The sequence below is a fragment of the Seriola lalandi genome, unplaced genomic scaffold (genome assembly GCF_002814215.2).
Source record: "Seriola lalandi dorsalis isolate HSWRI2012SDOR001 ecotype SW California unplaced genomic scaffold, Sedor1 jcf7180002054972, whole genome shotgun sequence".
Lineage (NCBI taxonomy): Eukaryota > Metazoa > Chordata > Actinopteri > Carangiformes > Carangidae > Seriola > Seriola lalandi.
In genome coordinates, this window is record NW_019525660.1 from 5,128,129 (window position 1) to 5,142,281 (window position 14,153).

The following is a 14,153-nucleotide window of genomic DNA, read 5'->3' on the forward strand; positions in this document are numbered from 1 at the left end:
AATGCCAGGCCAGAAGGAATGCCCTAAATATGAAGAAGGCCTACATCCCAATTGTGGTGACTGCATTGAAATATCTTTTATATTCCCCAAAGCAGAGGTAGCCAACATGGTGCCTGCGGGCACCTGGTCGCCTGCAGGGACGGCATGAGTCACCCACAGGGCATATTCTAACTAAAAATAGCACTAGTCACCATGAAGCGCCGTCTAAAAATGTTATTTAATTGTGTTGCTGTTCTTTTTGAATCAATAACACTTGCATTGATGTAGATTTGAAAATGACAATATTGAATATAAAATTTTAAAAACAAAAATGTTTTATGTTGTTAGGTCTGAGCTCTACCTCATGAGCTGGACACCAAATATGTTGGATTTTCGGTTGTTTATCAATTTATTGGCTATCACAAATTAAGAAAATATTAATATTAAAAATATTAATATTAAATAATAACTTCAAAATGAATTAAAGTTCACGGGGCACCAGCCTAAACTAATAGGCAAAATAACCAATATGGTTTTAGTCTCAATTTATTACCATTAATCTGGAACTCTGATTAACCATTAGCTTACTAACTATAACCAAATTACCATATCAACAGTAAGTCAAAGTTGAAGGATTGGAATTCTACCGAGTAGAGGTTGGCAATATTCACGCTTGTGCAACATTAAACACACCAGTAGTTACTTAAAAGGCATTTATTTACAATGGAGCAGAGTAAAATACAATGTCTAATCTAGTATATACAGGTGTGTGTGTGTGTGTGTGTGTGTGTGTGTCTTTGGAGACACAGACAAAGGCAAGATGGCTGACTCAAAGTGGTCACTGTGACCACATGACCTGAACAAAGAAGACTACACAAGATGGCGGTAAACAAAGAAACTACTCAAAATGGCCACGGAGACCACCTGGTGTGTGTGAGAGGGAAGGTGTGAGTTTCTTTGATAGCCTAGCTCATGTAATCTAAAGGTACCAGGTTAGAGGGGGAAGGTTAGCTTCATGCAGGTTCTAGGACTGAGACGTACTGCTATGTGTGTGAACATACGAGTACTCGATTAACTGTATGACTGACCACAACCTAAGCAAACATTGCAACAACAAGACATCAATCAACAAGTACATTAACAAGTTAAGACTTCTGCTGCTTAGCTATGCTGTGCTATGTTGTAGTGGGAAAGGTTAGACCCAGTCCGTTAACGTTACCCAATCCTTGGAACAAGCAAAGAGGTCCTTTCCAGTGTTTTGTAAAATCCAGTGAGTTGGGAGGTTTCCTGATGGAGTAAAGTCCTGTCTGGCTGTGTTGCTTGCTGTTTTCTCCTTTGTTCTCCTCACAGAGTTAGCTGTTCCATGCTAACTCTGCTACGACTCCTGTTGCTTGGAAAATCAGCTAGCCTTGTGTTGTAGCTGCTGATTCTGAAGAGGATTTGGTTCACTCACAGTTAATCCGAAGCAGGTCGCGGTTGTGGAGGGGAAGAGCGTTTGCAGGCTGCTGGTTGCAGGCCGGCGAGAGCTGGTTTCTCAGGTAGCAGAGCTTACCTGGGCTGGGGCCTTGTTGCCCTTTGAAGAACCAAGAGGAGAGAGCTGGAGCTGCTCTCCAAAGCAAGCCAAGAAGGGAAGAGAGGGAGAGGGGGTCTAGAAGACTGGTTTTGTTTGGTGACACCCTTGGGGGTCACATGTCACACGCTGGCCCACACTGGCTGGCCAGTGGGGTCCGTGGGGGGGAAGGGTCATCCCCAGGTGTGAACAGTGAGGAACTGTGGAGTTTGAGTTCCTTTGTCCAGTGGAGCAAAGAAACATTTGGTCTATTGAATGATTGAGTCCCATCAATGTATATATGAACTCTGACCTTGTCGGGACTCAAAGTTCAATATGCTGAGACAAGCTAGCGGGCGCAGCTACAAAGGGGGAGTTAGATGCGGTTTTTACCCCCCCACCGCCACCCCAAAAAAAATAAAGAAAAGCATGGCATAAAAGCGAAAGAAAACTTACCATTTTCACATTGATTGGGAGGACAAGTTCTTTTTTACAATGAAAGAAAAGTGTGTATGTCTCGTTTGCAGTGTGACTCTGGCAACAGCAAAGCGGCACAACGTGGAGAGACACTTCAGTACGTGTCACAAAAGCTTCCATGCTAACTACCCACTACGGGCAGAAAAAGCCTGGGAGTTAAAGGCAGCTTTGGGCAAACAGCAGTCTTTTTACACTAGGCAGGTGAAAAAATCACAAAAAGCAACTGAAGCTTAATTTAGAGCTGCCCATTTTTTGATAAAGAACAAGAAACCCTTTTCGAATGGGGAGGTCTTGAAAGAAGCAATGATGGTAATTGCAAACACTGTGTTCAAAGATGAGAAGAATGGTCCCGATGTCATCTCCACTCTCTCTGATCTCCAACTGGGGGCAAGTACAATGGTAAGAAGAGTGTAGGCTATGTCCGGGAACTTGACAGAGTTGCTGGACCGGGATCTGGTTAAGTGCAGGTGGTTTAGCATCCAGTGCGAAAAGTCAGTGGACAGCAGCAGTACATTGCAGCTGATGATGTTTATCCGAATGGTGTTTGATGATTTCTCCACAAAAGAAGAACTCCTGACACTACTGCCCCTGAAGACAACAACGAGGGGAGTTGATATCTGCAACGCAGTGAAGACGTACTTCGTGGAGAAAAAGGTACCATTGGAAAAGCTGGTGTCGGTGACTACAGACGGGGCTCCCACCATGATGGGCCGACATGCAGGCTTCATTGCGCAATGCAAAGGTGACACAGACTTCACAAATTTCTACATTACTACTACATCATTCACCAGAAGGAGATATGTGCAAAATCATGTGATGACTCCTTTCGTGAAAATCATAAATAGCATCCGCTCCAAAGCCAAACAACACAGAATATTCAAGGTGCTATTGAAGTTGTTGTTAGCTGAATATGGTGACCTGTTACTACACACAGAAATCCGATGGCTCAGCAGGGGATGAGTTTTGCAGCGTTTTTTTGTCACTTTTGGGTGAAATCAAAGAGTTCATGCAATCCAAAGGGGAAGACGCTTCGCTGCTCGAGCACACTGAGTAGATACTTGACCTTGCATTTTTAATGGAGCCATGTGTGTCATTCATTTCAAATCCTTTCATGCAAGTGGACATGACATGCATTGCTGAGCAACTAAGTACAACGTTCAACTTGGATGCAGGACAGGTGGAGATTGAAATCCTAACGTTGCAAAATGACCTCCACCTCAAAGTCCATCAGGGTGAACCAAACTTTTGGTCCCTTGTGGACACAGCAGCTAAGAAAGTTGCCTGCTTTTTTGGTTCAACCTATCTCTGTGAATCAGCCTTTTCTGACATGAACTTCATCAAGAACAAACACAGAACACGCCTTACTGATGCACATCTACAACTCACTCAGAGTTGCAGTGTCAAATTATACCCCAGATTACAGTACACTGGTGAACAGCATGCAATGCCAGGTTTCCCGCAAACAGACATTTACAGACAAAGAAAGAGATAACAGATGTTTTCAGTGAAACACCATGGCAACGTTAAACTCAAATATTGTACAAAAATGTGAAAAATAATTTGTTCAAAAAGTGTAACAGATGTTGTTGGAAAATTATGATACTTTATGACTAGATAAACATAATTATCCTAAAGAAGAACTGTATACGTCCTGAAGTGAATTGTATGTGTTGTCAAAACAGGAATTATCAGAGAGGAACGGAGTGACCTTCTCTGTTCCTCCCAGCTACTGCACCCACACATGATAAGGCATGAAACAGTCTCTACTTAGTGTGCCTCATATCAGCAAGAATGTGAGGTCACTCTCATATGTTCTGTATATAAATCCTGTGTGAACTTTGTACTCTTTGAACATTTGCACTGCAAGCTCTTTGTGTGTAACTTGTTCCCTTGCTGCAAGAATAAATATCCTACTCTTGTAATTTTCAGACAGTATTCCTGAGTTTATTTGATAATTTTCATAACAGATGTGATGATTTGTTAAAAATGGTACAGATTTGGTGATTAGTACAAATGTGATATGATTCATTCAAAATTGTGAAGGAGTTGATGTTTCTTTTTAATCTTACATAACTGATCATTTGTACAAACATGGGACAGAGTTCATGATTTGTTCAAAAATGTTACAAAGGTAGTGGTTAGTACAAACGTGACATGATGAGAAGATGTGACAGTTTTTACAGAAGTGATAATTTGTACAAAAATATAAAAGGTGTGATTTTGAACAAAATGCCACAAATGTGCTCATTCATACAAAACTGTCAAGAAAGATATTTACAAAAATATCAGAATGTGATAACTCTGACTTTCAAATGTTGAAGCAGATTGAGATTAACAGAAATAAATAATGTTGCAATTTGAAATATATCTTTGTTTCCTACCATGGTAAATCATTGTGAGGAATCATTAACGTGATCAGACAGTCTCTTCACATATATGAATATTAATTATTATTATTATTATTATTATTATTATTATTATTATTATAGGTGAACCATGCAACTACATGTTATTCAGGAAGTTTGTATCAAAGAAGTAGCCCTTCGTATTACCCAGTACCCCTGTAGTATTGTCACAACACACAAGAATAAAAGTTAAAAGGTTCTGGAACTTGGTTAGGAACCACGTTGAGTTAAAATAACCAAACACAGGTTTCTGGTAAAAAAGGGGCAAACACTATTTATTTACAATGAATCACAAGGATGCATTTCTGTTGGCTTTAAGATGGTGGCAGCACAGCCTTCAATCGGGGGGGAGAGGGACCCACTCTTCCACAGCCTCACACCATCGGAAGCCTCCTGATGTCTGGGAGAGAGTTAGAGTCAGAGGGAGAGATACACAGAGAAAATTATTTAACTTTCCTCTTCTTTCATTTGTCAGTGATCCTCCAAGGGTGAGTTTCAGGTAACTGGGAAGTCCTTTTCCTTTAGGTGCCAACAATCCTCTAAGTGGGGGGTTTCCAGGTAAGTAGGGAGTCCTCTTCTGCCCAACACAGCCCAGCACAGTCCAGCACAGCAGCTTTCTCTTCTCAGGCCCATTCCACAATGTCTGAAAAACACAGTTTTCAAGCCACTCCACTTCACACTGATTAGTTCATTAAATTCACCTGTCACCTCAAGCTCCTCACGGTGCATTCAGGTGCACTGCCACTGTAGGGAAAATAAAAGACATCCACCTTTTGGAAAAAACACTGGTTCAGAACACCACATTATGACAATATTTAATGTATTAATTGACATTACTTTGTAGAAATCTGTTTTCACTTTTTCTTTGGAAATTCTTGTCAAAAAAGCCAAATTATATTGACCATGATTCCATTTATAAAAGCAATAAAAGGGGAAAACATCCAAGGGGGTGAATACTTTTCATAGGCACTGTATGAACAAAAAAACATCAAACAACAAGGTTTTTTCTCAGGTTGCATAAAGACTACATGGCTGTTCACGGCAGGAGCACGTTACGTTACCCTATGAGCGAGAAAGAAAAAGGAGTGACCAAAAAAGCGAATGTGTCCCGTTTTGCTTTCTCTATCTCATTGACTCCAAACGTTCTATTTACAACCATAAAAAGCAGCAGGATAAGAAACTGAATTTGATGACGTGTTCTGTCTGTCTGTTGATCTCCTTCACGCTTAAATCACAGCGCAGCTCTTACACACAACAAGCAGCTTCATTACAATCAGCTGACCAGTGTGTGTGCACGTGTATTGCAAGCGTCAGTAGTATGTGATACATTAAACTGCGACAGGCAATTTAAATTTAATATTAATCTAATACTACAAATAATAGGTTACTAAATTAATGGGAAAACAAATCAAATATCGTCTTGACATTTGCAAATGCATGAGCAATTGGCTATAGTTCTAATGATCGTCGATCAATGATATCATCATCCATTGGCACAGCCCTAGTTCTCTCCCTATTTTTGATGTTTGGTCATGAGGCCAGATATCCTACTGAGATTTATGAAGATTATGAGGTGTTTAGGAAGTTATTCCATATGTATTGTATGTATTATATTGTGGTCTTTTACTGCATGATCACTGCAAGTCACCTATCTGAGGTGCCAAAATTGTGCCATATGCATTTGTTGTTGCCAGAGGTAACTAATGAACATATAGAGAATGTCCTTGGACAGGAGTCATTATCTCCTGGTGTCCAGGCCCTATCAGTGCATCATGCTTCTGCCATCAACAACATGGAAAACGTGAGGGCCAAAGTTAAGCGAAAGAGGGAGGAGATAGGCCATGATGATGACTTTCTTAATGGATCAAGTCATGTGCACCAAAATGCAATGTAGGAACAGAGGAAGGGAGGGAAAATGGAGAGTTCAATGCTGGGGCCATTTACAGTCGCAAACATAGAAGGCAAGAGTGTAGACATCGTCTAAAAGAAAGGCAGGGTTACAGGGTTAAAACCGATCACCTGTGCAGGTATGCTGAGCCACAACCACGTATCCCTCACAAATGGCAAGCTGACTCCCCATCCACTATGTCACTATCACCTAATGCCAGATCTCCACATCAGTCACCTGCTCACCATCAACCATGTGCCCCTTCATCTCAACCATCTGCTGGTGCATCTACTCCAGTGACCTCAAAAAAAGCATTTTGGAATCTGGTAATTATGGACTTCTTTTGTCTGTTGACATTGATTATGTCCATTATTATTGTCCATTATAGCAAGTTATTGGTCAATATTCCTTACCAATGGCAATAGCACATAAAATTTGGCCTGGGCAAATGCCAGGGATGTTATTGAGCAAAATTGGCCCCTATAAGCTATTGACAAGAAACCTGCAGGAATACCTTGGTCCGGAGAAACTTGTGGAGAGTGAAGTGAGCAAAGGATTGGCCTCTTGCAATTGGTATTTTCCATGTCAATTAACATTTAATTTAATTTCAGACCATAAATGCCTACCTCACGACAGGAGTCAGAGAATTAAGCTGTGCAGGGAAACGTGGATTCCTTATAGATTCCTATCAAATGACAGTTATTTGGAATGGAAATTACAAAGGCTGGAGGAAGGTAAGTGATAAATGTTATATAACACTGTGGACAATAAGGAGGTATTTAGTTTTGATGTACTAATTTGGCAGATATAAGTAAATCGCTATTGGGACAGGTTTCATAAAGTTCTTAGCCATGATGTGTTTAGTATGTGCATTGTAATGAGAACTTTGTTTTGCTATTTTGAGGCTTGTTTGGCAGCGTCTGCCTGTGTCCACTTATCACCATTTAATATGGGCATATCAGCTGCACCATATACAGGCGTTAAAACGTGTGACAAAGTACATAAGATGTATATGCATAAAATGCTATGGCTGCAGAGTACACTGGTGGCGTAATGAGATAGATGATTGCTAAGTAATCATATTGCTATAGTTTACAGCTTGAATCCTCTCACGGGCTTTCATATGTGTGTATTTATTTTTTGGCCAGTAAGTTTCCTATTCTTATCTGCAGGCTGATACTGACATGGATATACATTTTACACTAACTGGAGATGCTTAATTCTATTATGGCAACGTCTCCAATATCTCGCCACGCTTCACAGACACACAAGTGACAAACTGAAGATGCGTTAGCAGCGTGATCAATGATGCCTACCTGGAGGGAGTGGGACATGAGGCTGAAAATGAGGCCGAGCTGAAGCAATCCCCACGGATTGTAAATTGGCCGGGGACTGTTGAGGTGATCAAAGTATAGTTTGCGGTGAAGTGGCCTGCTGTGTGAGGCGCCAGCGAGCAACCCGCAGGAGCAGCTGAGTCTTGTCTAGGAAGGCGGATACCAGACGGATTGCAGCTAATGTCCGAACCGCCAACTCATGGGGCTGAGAAAGAGGCCTGAGGCTGGAGCAATGCACATCCTAGAGATTAGATGCAGGAATCTGCTCATCTGTTGGATTTGCTGCATAGAGCATAATCCTACCCGCCGACCGCCGCCTGAGGAAAAGTGGTAGCGATCTTCTGCAGCAGGACGTGCTAGATTGGTGTTAAACATTGGCTTAGCATTAATGCAAATGCGAGGCGGGGTGAGTAGAACGTATGCCGTCGCAGCAAACACACTGAAATGACAGCAGGAAAGAGAAGAACAAATTTAAAAGTATGACAGGGACAACATGATGGGCTGTTTGAGATCACGGCGAGATCTGATTGGTTGCCGAACACCTAAATTCAGCTGATTACGAGGTGTGGGGTGAGAGAGGAAGAAACGAGAGAATTGTGAATAGAAGCGGAATAGAGATAGTCTTCCTGATTGAACTTACGCTAAGCTTCAGGTCATTAACTTTGTATTTTCTCTCTGCCATAGCTTGTGCTTCTCTCTGTCTCTCGCTCTCTCTCTGTCCTCATTCTGCACGTATCTCTGACTGTGAAGCAGTAGCAGTGGTAGTAGTAGTAGTAGTAGTAGTAGTAGTAGTAGTAGTAGTGTTGTTAACACCATTACCAACGGGTAATACTATTATTACTTTAACTATAACAATTAGCGTTTTTTGTTTTTTTGAAGCACTCCTGGAAGTGCCAGGCAGACAGTAAAATGTTGGGAAGAGCAGAGAGAAGCATGTTAAGAATGACTTCCAGTCACTGAGTTCTTTGTGAGTCCCTCCTGTTGCCTCCCCACAGGCAAGATGGCACAGTTCGGTACGCAGCGTCAAGGTAAAAGCAACCTTCTAGAATTTCCTCCACTGAAGAAACCACTTCGGAAAAGCGAAAAAGGCTTTGGACAAAGTAAGAGATAAGACCAGAGGACAGACGGACTAGCCATGGGGACTGCTGGCTCATCAAAAAAGTCTTTACTGTCAGTATAATTTCTGTGCCCAGTCCCAGCGAATAAATCAAAGACTGAACTTCTTTCCCAGTCCAACCCTGGAGCCAATATTGGTCTGGCTTTATCGAGATGGAGGAGAGCTGCTAAAGGACTCCAGCTTGTCGGAACTGGCTTTTCTTCTCCTCCATGTGTAACTAACTTGATGGCAATATAATGTTTTCATCAGTAACTGGCTACAGTAGGAATGATAATACTAGATAGAGGTATTATGAATATATTTGGCACATGTTGCTATCGCTATATTGCTCACTTCCAGCATTGCTGTGCAGCATATAAACAACAATACTAGTGTGGGCTAATGGTTGTGGCTGGTTTGATTTTTGTTGGCTCTCGTGTACACATGATAACTTCAGTTGTGCCTCTTGTATGCTTTCACTGGGCTTCATGACACCTTGTTGACTGAAAATGTGAAGGGCGAGGAGGCTGGAGGTGTGGCCAAGGAAGCATTTGATCTGAGATGCTAGTGATCTGGTGATATCTATTGGCAGTGACAATCATTTACTTAACATTTATTATTAATATTTTTGTTAATTTCTGATAATAATTGACACGTTTTTGCACTTGATCAACATTGACCTGCAACATCACCAATGTTAAAAACAAGTGTTTGTCTGCCTGGAGCGGGGCTAACAACATCTCACTTATTTGTCACTAAACTGTGTTGTTATGACCTGACCAAGTGATATGTCATGTCCTGCTCTGTATAGGTGTTAGTTATTTAATGCACCAGCTGTGTTTCTGATGCTTTTCTGAGTGATGTTTGTTTTTGTTTATTTGGATCACATCCTCACTTTCTCTACTGATGAGCAAACCCACACAAGCACATATCCAACATGTCCTGCATTGTCTCCTGGATCACCGGCTCTCTGTCAAGACTGAAAAATATGAGTTTCATGTCCAAACAGTTTCATTCCTGGGCTTCATCATCTTAGAGAACTGTAGGAAAATGGACCCTGCTTAGGTCAGTGCTGTTGCTAATTGGCCAACACCCAGTAACAGAAAAATGCACTGTTTGGGTTTGCCAACTTTTACAGATGCTTTTTAAGTAATTTCAGCTCTGTTGCTGCCCCAGTGGACCTCCTAGTCAGATCAAGTCTTCCAAAGACTCAAGATAAGCTTCACATCCACTCCCTTCCTCACTCTCCCAGACCCTCACCTCCAGTTTGTAGTATAGGTGGTTGCTTCAGATGTTGGAGTGGGAGTTGTCCTTTCCCAATGTTCCCCTCAGAGCAATAAATTACACCTGTTGTAGCTTCTGGACACCTCGCCCTACTACGTTACCCTGGCAGACCTTGTTTGGGGAATTGCACACGGAGCTGGACCCCTTTGCTCCCAAAGTGGTGATAGAGTCATTTTAGAAAACCGGACCTGGACCTATTTTCCTCCAACATAAATTGGTGAGCCAGCCAGGAGAGGCAGAAGCCTGAGGACCCTTGCCTGGGAGGATCAGCCTGCATCTCAGACCATCAGTGGCCACAAAAACTCAGAGGTAAGCAGAGCCTTTTTAATTTCTGCAAATTCTGATTGTGTCTGAGTGCAGCTGTCCGCCCAGGTGAGGTAAATCAGAATGTCTCTTCTTTAAATAACCTAGTCAAAATTATTGAAAAATAAATGAGAAATTAAGTATGGAAACGTGTTTGAATTTAATTATAGTCACCAAATCTAATATTACTAAAACAGTGAATGGATTAAAGTCACTGGTGTACAGAGTTGAATGCAAATGTGTTTTATGTGTGTATTAAACGTAATATATGTGCTATGTCTCATCATGCAGCGGAAAGAGTCAATGAGTTTGACCAACTGCTGCTGAATGTGTGCATTGTATGCTGGCTTACAACCTGTCTAGTGTTTTGTCGAGGGTTGATGTGGTTATCACTACAGGCCTCTGGGTGAGATAGGCTGTGAAGCAGGGTGAGTAGCAGCTTCATGCAGATGCACAGATGAGAATAGTATGGCTTGTTCGTAGAAGAGAAAAAACTGCAGTCCGCACAGAATACAAAAGACTGCAGAAGTAGTGTAGTGACTGAGTGAGTGTAACGCTGGTGTAGCCTCTGCGGGTAATGTCCAATCGTCCTGTAGCGGCGCAGCTAGGAGCTGCGCACTCCAGAGAAGACGGAGTCTGAACTGGTAGAGAGCTAAAAAGCCTGAAAGAGGCAGTTAGACGGCCATCGCTTTTTATCTCAGGAATATTTTGGCCGTTTGCCAGGGTATCATGGGGAGGGGAAGGTCTGCACAGGCCTGTGACTGAGGTGCATGCACCGCCGAGGGATGGCGAGAGAGTTATTGCATGCGCCGCTGAGGGACAGTGTATATAAGTGCATGTTAATACTGCTAAGGACAGATAAAGTAGTAACTGTGTAAGTAACTGTTCGTATCCTAAGGGAAACTAATAAATACGTATAAGTGTCATGCTTCCGGTTAAGTATTTTATTTTCTCCCTCATGTTTCATGTCTGGTCTTCCTGTTTTATTTTGTGAGCACTCACCCGTGTCTCTGTTCCAGGTTCCTGTCTGCCCTGCCTCCTCCTTGTCTGTTTGCACCTGATCCCTGATTGTGTCTCCCGCACCTGTGTCTAATCACTCCCAATCAACCCTGTATATATTCCCCTTTGTATCTTGTCTTGTCGCCAGTTTGTCGACTCTCACAGATCACGTTCCAGCATCATAGTCATAGTCACAGTCACAGTCATAGCTTTCTTGTATTTTGAACCTTGCTTGTTTTTCGACCTTGCCTTTTGCCTCACGTTTTGGATACCTTTGCCTGGTTTGACTGCCTTTCCGTGTACCGACCATTGCTTGTAATAAAACCTTGTTTTGCTTATTCTACCGAGCCGAGTCGTGCATTTGGGTCCCTACTATCCTGAGCTAAGTTCATGACAATAAGGGAGATAGTAATAATAAAGAAAGTGTTAATTTACTTTAGAACAATATAAAAGTAGAGGAGATATAAAGACATAGAGAATAAAGATATATTCCTGGTTGAAGCGGAGACAACGAGGGCTTGGAGCAGTGGCATGAGAAACAGCAAATACTGTAAATCAAAATCTGTGACACATCACAAAGCTTGTTAGATCCTACATACATGTAAAAGGAGTTTCCCAGAGTGCAGGGGAAGTGACAGGTATTTGGTAGACTGGAAGTTATATAATAATAATTGTCATTCATTTTTAAAGGTGCTATACAAATGAACTAAGTGTGTCACATGAATCAAAACAAATTAAAGTGAAACACAAATAAATAGATATTACACAATAAAACTAAAGTGTATCTTAAGAAGTGAAATAAAACACAGAATTGACTCAGCAAATTTAACCCTATAAGAGAAAGAAAAATAAGCCTGACAATACTGCTGTTAAATGCCAATGTTAATCAGAATCAAAGAGTTAAATTAAGATTCAGATATCCCCAGATCACTATAAAGCAGCAGAAGATAAGGATATGGGGGCCAAAGTGATTAAAGGAGGTGTGTCAGCACCAGTGGAATTGGTGATAAATTAACAACCAGAACATGAAAAACAGATCCAATTATGTATGAAAAAATGGCATCAACGCACTTCAGGGAAACTACATTGGCCAAAAGAAGGCACTTTCAGAGAAGCCTACTGCAATGAAGTGGAAGTCAACATAAAACATTATAATGCAAAAGATACAAGCAATAAGAGAGAAGGCAAGTGAGCCAGAGAGAGAGGTGCTGCAGTGGTTTAAACAGGAAAGTTACAGATACAGACCTACTCATGCCATGAAGTCACAGACACAAATGAGAGATGGAAATAAAAACAGAAGGAGAGGAGTGAAAAGGAAAAAATGTAAAAACAAGAACAGCAGCCGACTTCCCCACCTTAGCCTGGCAGACCACCACAATATTCTCCCAACAGGAAGCCTGGAGTAGGACAATTCCCAGTGACAAGACCAACAGATGAAAAAGAAAAACAGAGTAAAAGGCGAACTGCAGGGGAAATTTACAGTGACATGGAATGAACAAGCAAGTGACATAGGGAAAATAAAGACACATCTGAATATAAGCGGAAAAGTTAAAGACAAACGAAGAAACAATGACAGAAACTGAGGATGATGAGTCTGAGGGAGATACATCCCAAGATGAAGAAGAAAGGTCAGAGGGAGACATAGATGATAGAAGAAAGTATCAGCTGTGGTCTCAGAGACAATCTAACCCACAGCAAAATAAAGCTCTGGCTAATGATAATATATGTTGGGGATGTCACCAGCCAGGTCATCACAGAAGAAACTGTCCAAGGAGGGCATATCCTGGACCAGAAGGAGATGGTGACACCACCCCAGAAGGAGCTAGACGGTCTCAGGAAGGGGATAGTAAAACCGCCCCACAAACACCTAGATAATCCCAAAGACTGGCTGCCAGACGGGCCGGTGACAACACACCAAGGGGTGGATCATTAGCAGCAAGGCCAGGAGAGTGGATCAGACACCGAGGATGAAATCACGAGCCTCGAAGAATCAGACTCAGCAGGACCAGCAAGAACATAGAGACAGAGTAGCAGGAGGACATTATTGAGATTAGGAACACTGATTGTAGTTTTGTTATTATATGTGGTCATAATACAATATTTTGAAGAACTAAAATCAATCATAAAAAAAGGACAGTTGAATGATTATGCATTAGCAGGAAAAGTCACAGAACCATTAGGTAAACATGATCAAAAACAAACCTCTTGCAGGTGAACAGCACAAACCTAAAGGGTTGGTGGTAGTAATAGCCAATTGCTCAAACTATCAATGTGCAAATGTAAACTTAGGTGACTCCACCAAACCAGTAAAACCCCATCAAAAGCTGCGTACACGTAAAAGTCTACGGGGAGGGTTTCTTAGAACATTTGGAGGGCTAAAAAAAGCAGAATTGGAAAATAATATGTTTTACAAGTGGATGCAATACTCGGCTTGGCATGTAAGTACACGGTCGTGTGTCATGTTAGAACGCTAAAAGAATTCCCATAATGATGCCCATCCCAGGGTTTGATTCGGAAGAATGTAGAACCAGACACATTTTTTGCTTACTGTGTAATACAGATGGCAGGAGGATATGGAGGACGGAATGGAGATAGCAAAATTTCGTCTCGTCGTCTCGCGCTTATCCGGATCAACAGAGAGGTCCAGACGGCCCTCTCCCCAGCCACTTCCACCAGTTCCTCCGGGAGAATCCCGAGGCGTTCCAAGGCCAGCCGAGAGATATAATCCCTCCAGCGTGTCCTTGGTCGACCTCGAGGTCTCCTCCCGGTGGGACATGCCCGAAACACCTCCCCAGGGAGGCGTCCAGGAGGCATCCTCACTAGATGCCCGAACCACCTC

The 14,153-nt window shown here is 42.0% G+C and overlaps 1 pseudogene; it reads left to right on the plus strand.

Moving 5' to 3' along the window:
• Positions 1 to 5,932: 5,932 nt before the first annotated feature.
• Positions 5,933 to 11,408, plus strand: LOC147817122 (uncharacterized; annotated as a pseudogene).
• The last annotated feature ends 2,745 nt before the right edge of the window (positions 11,409 to 14,153 follow it).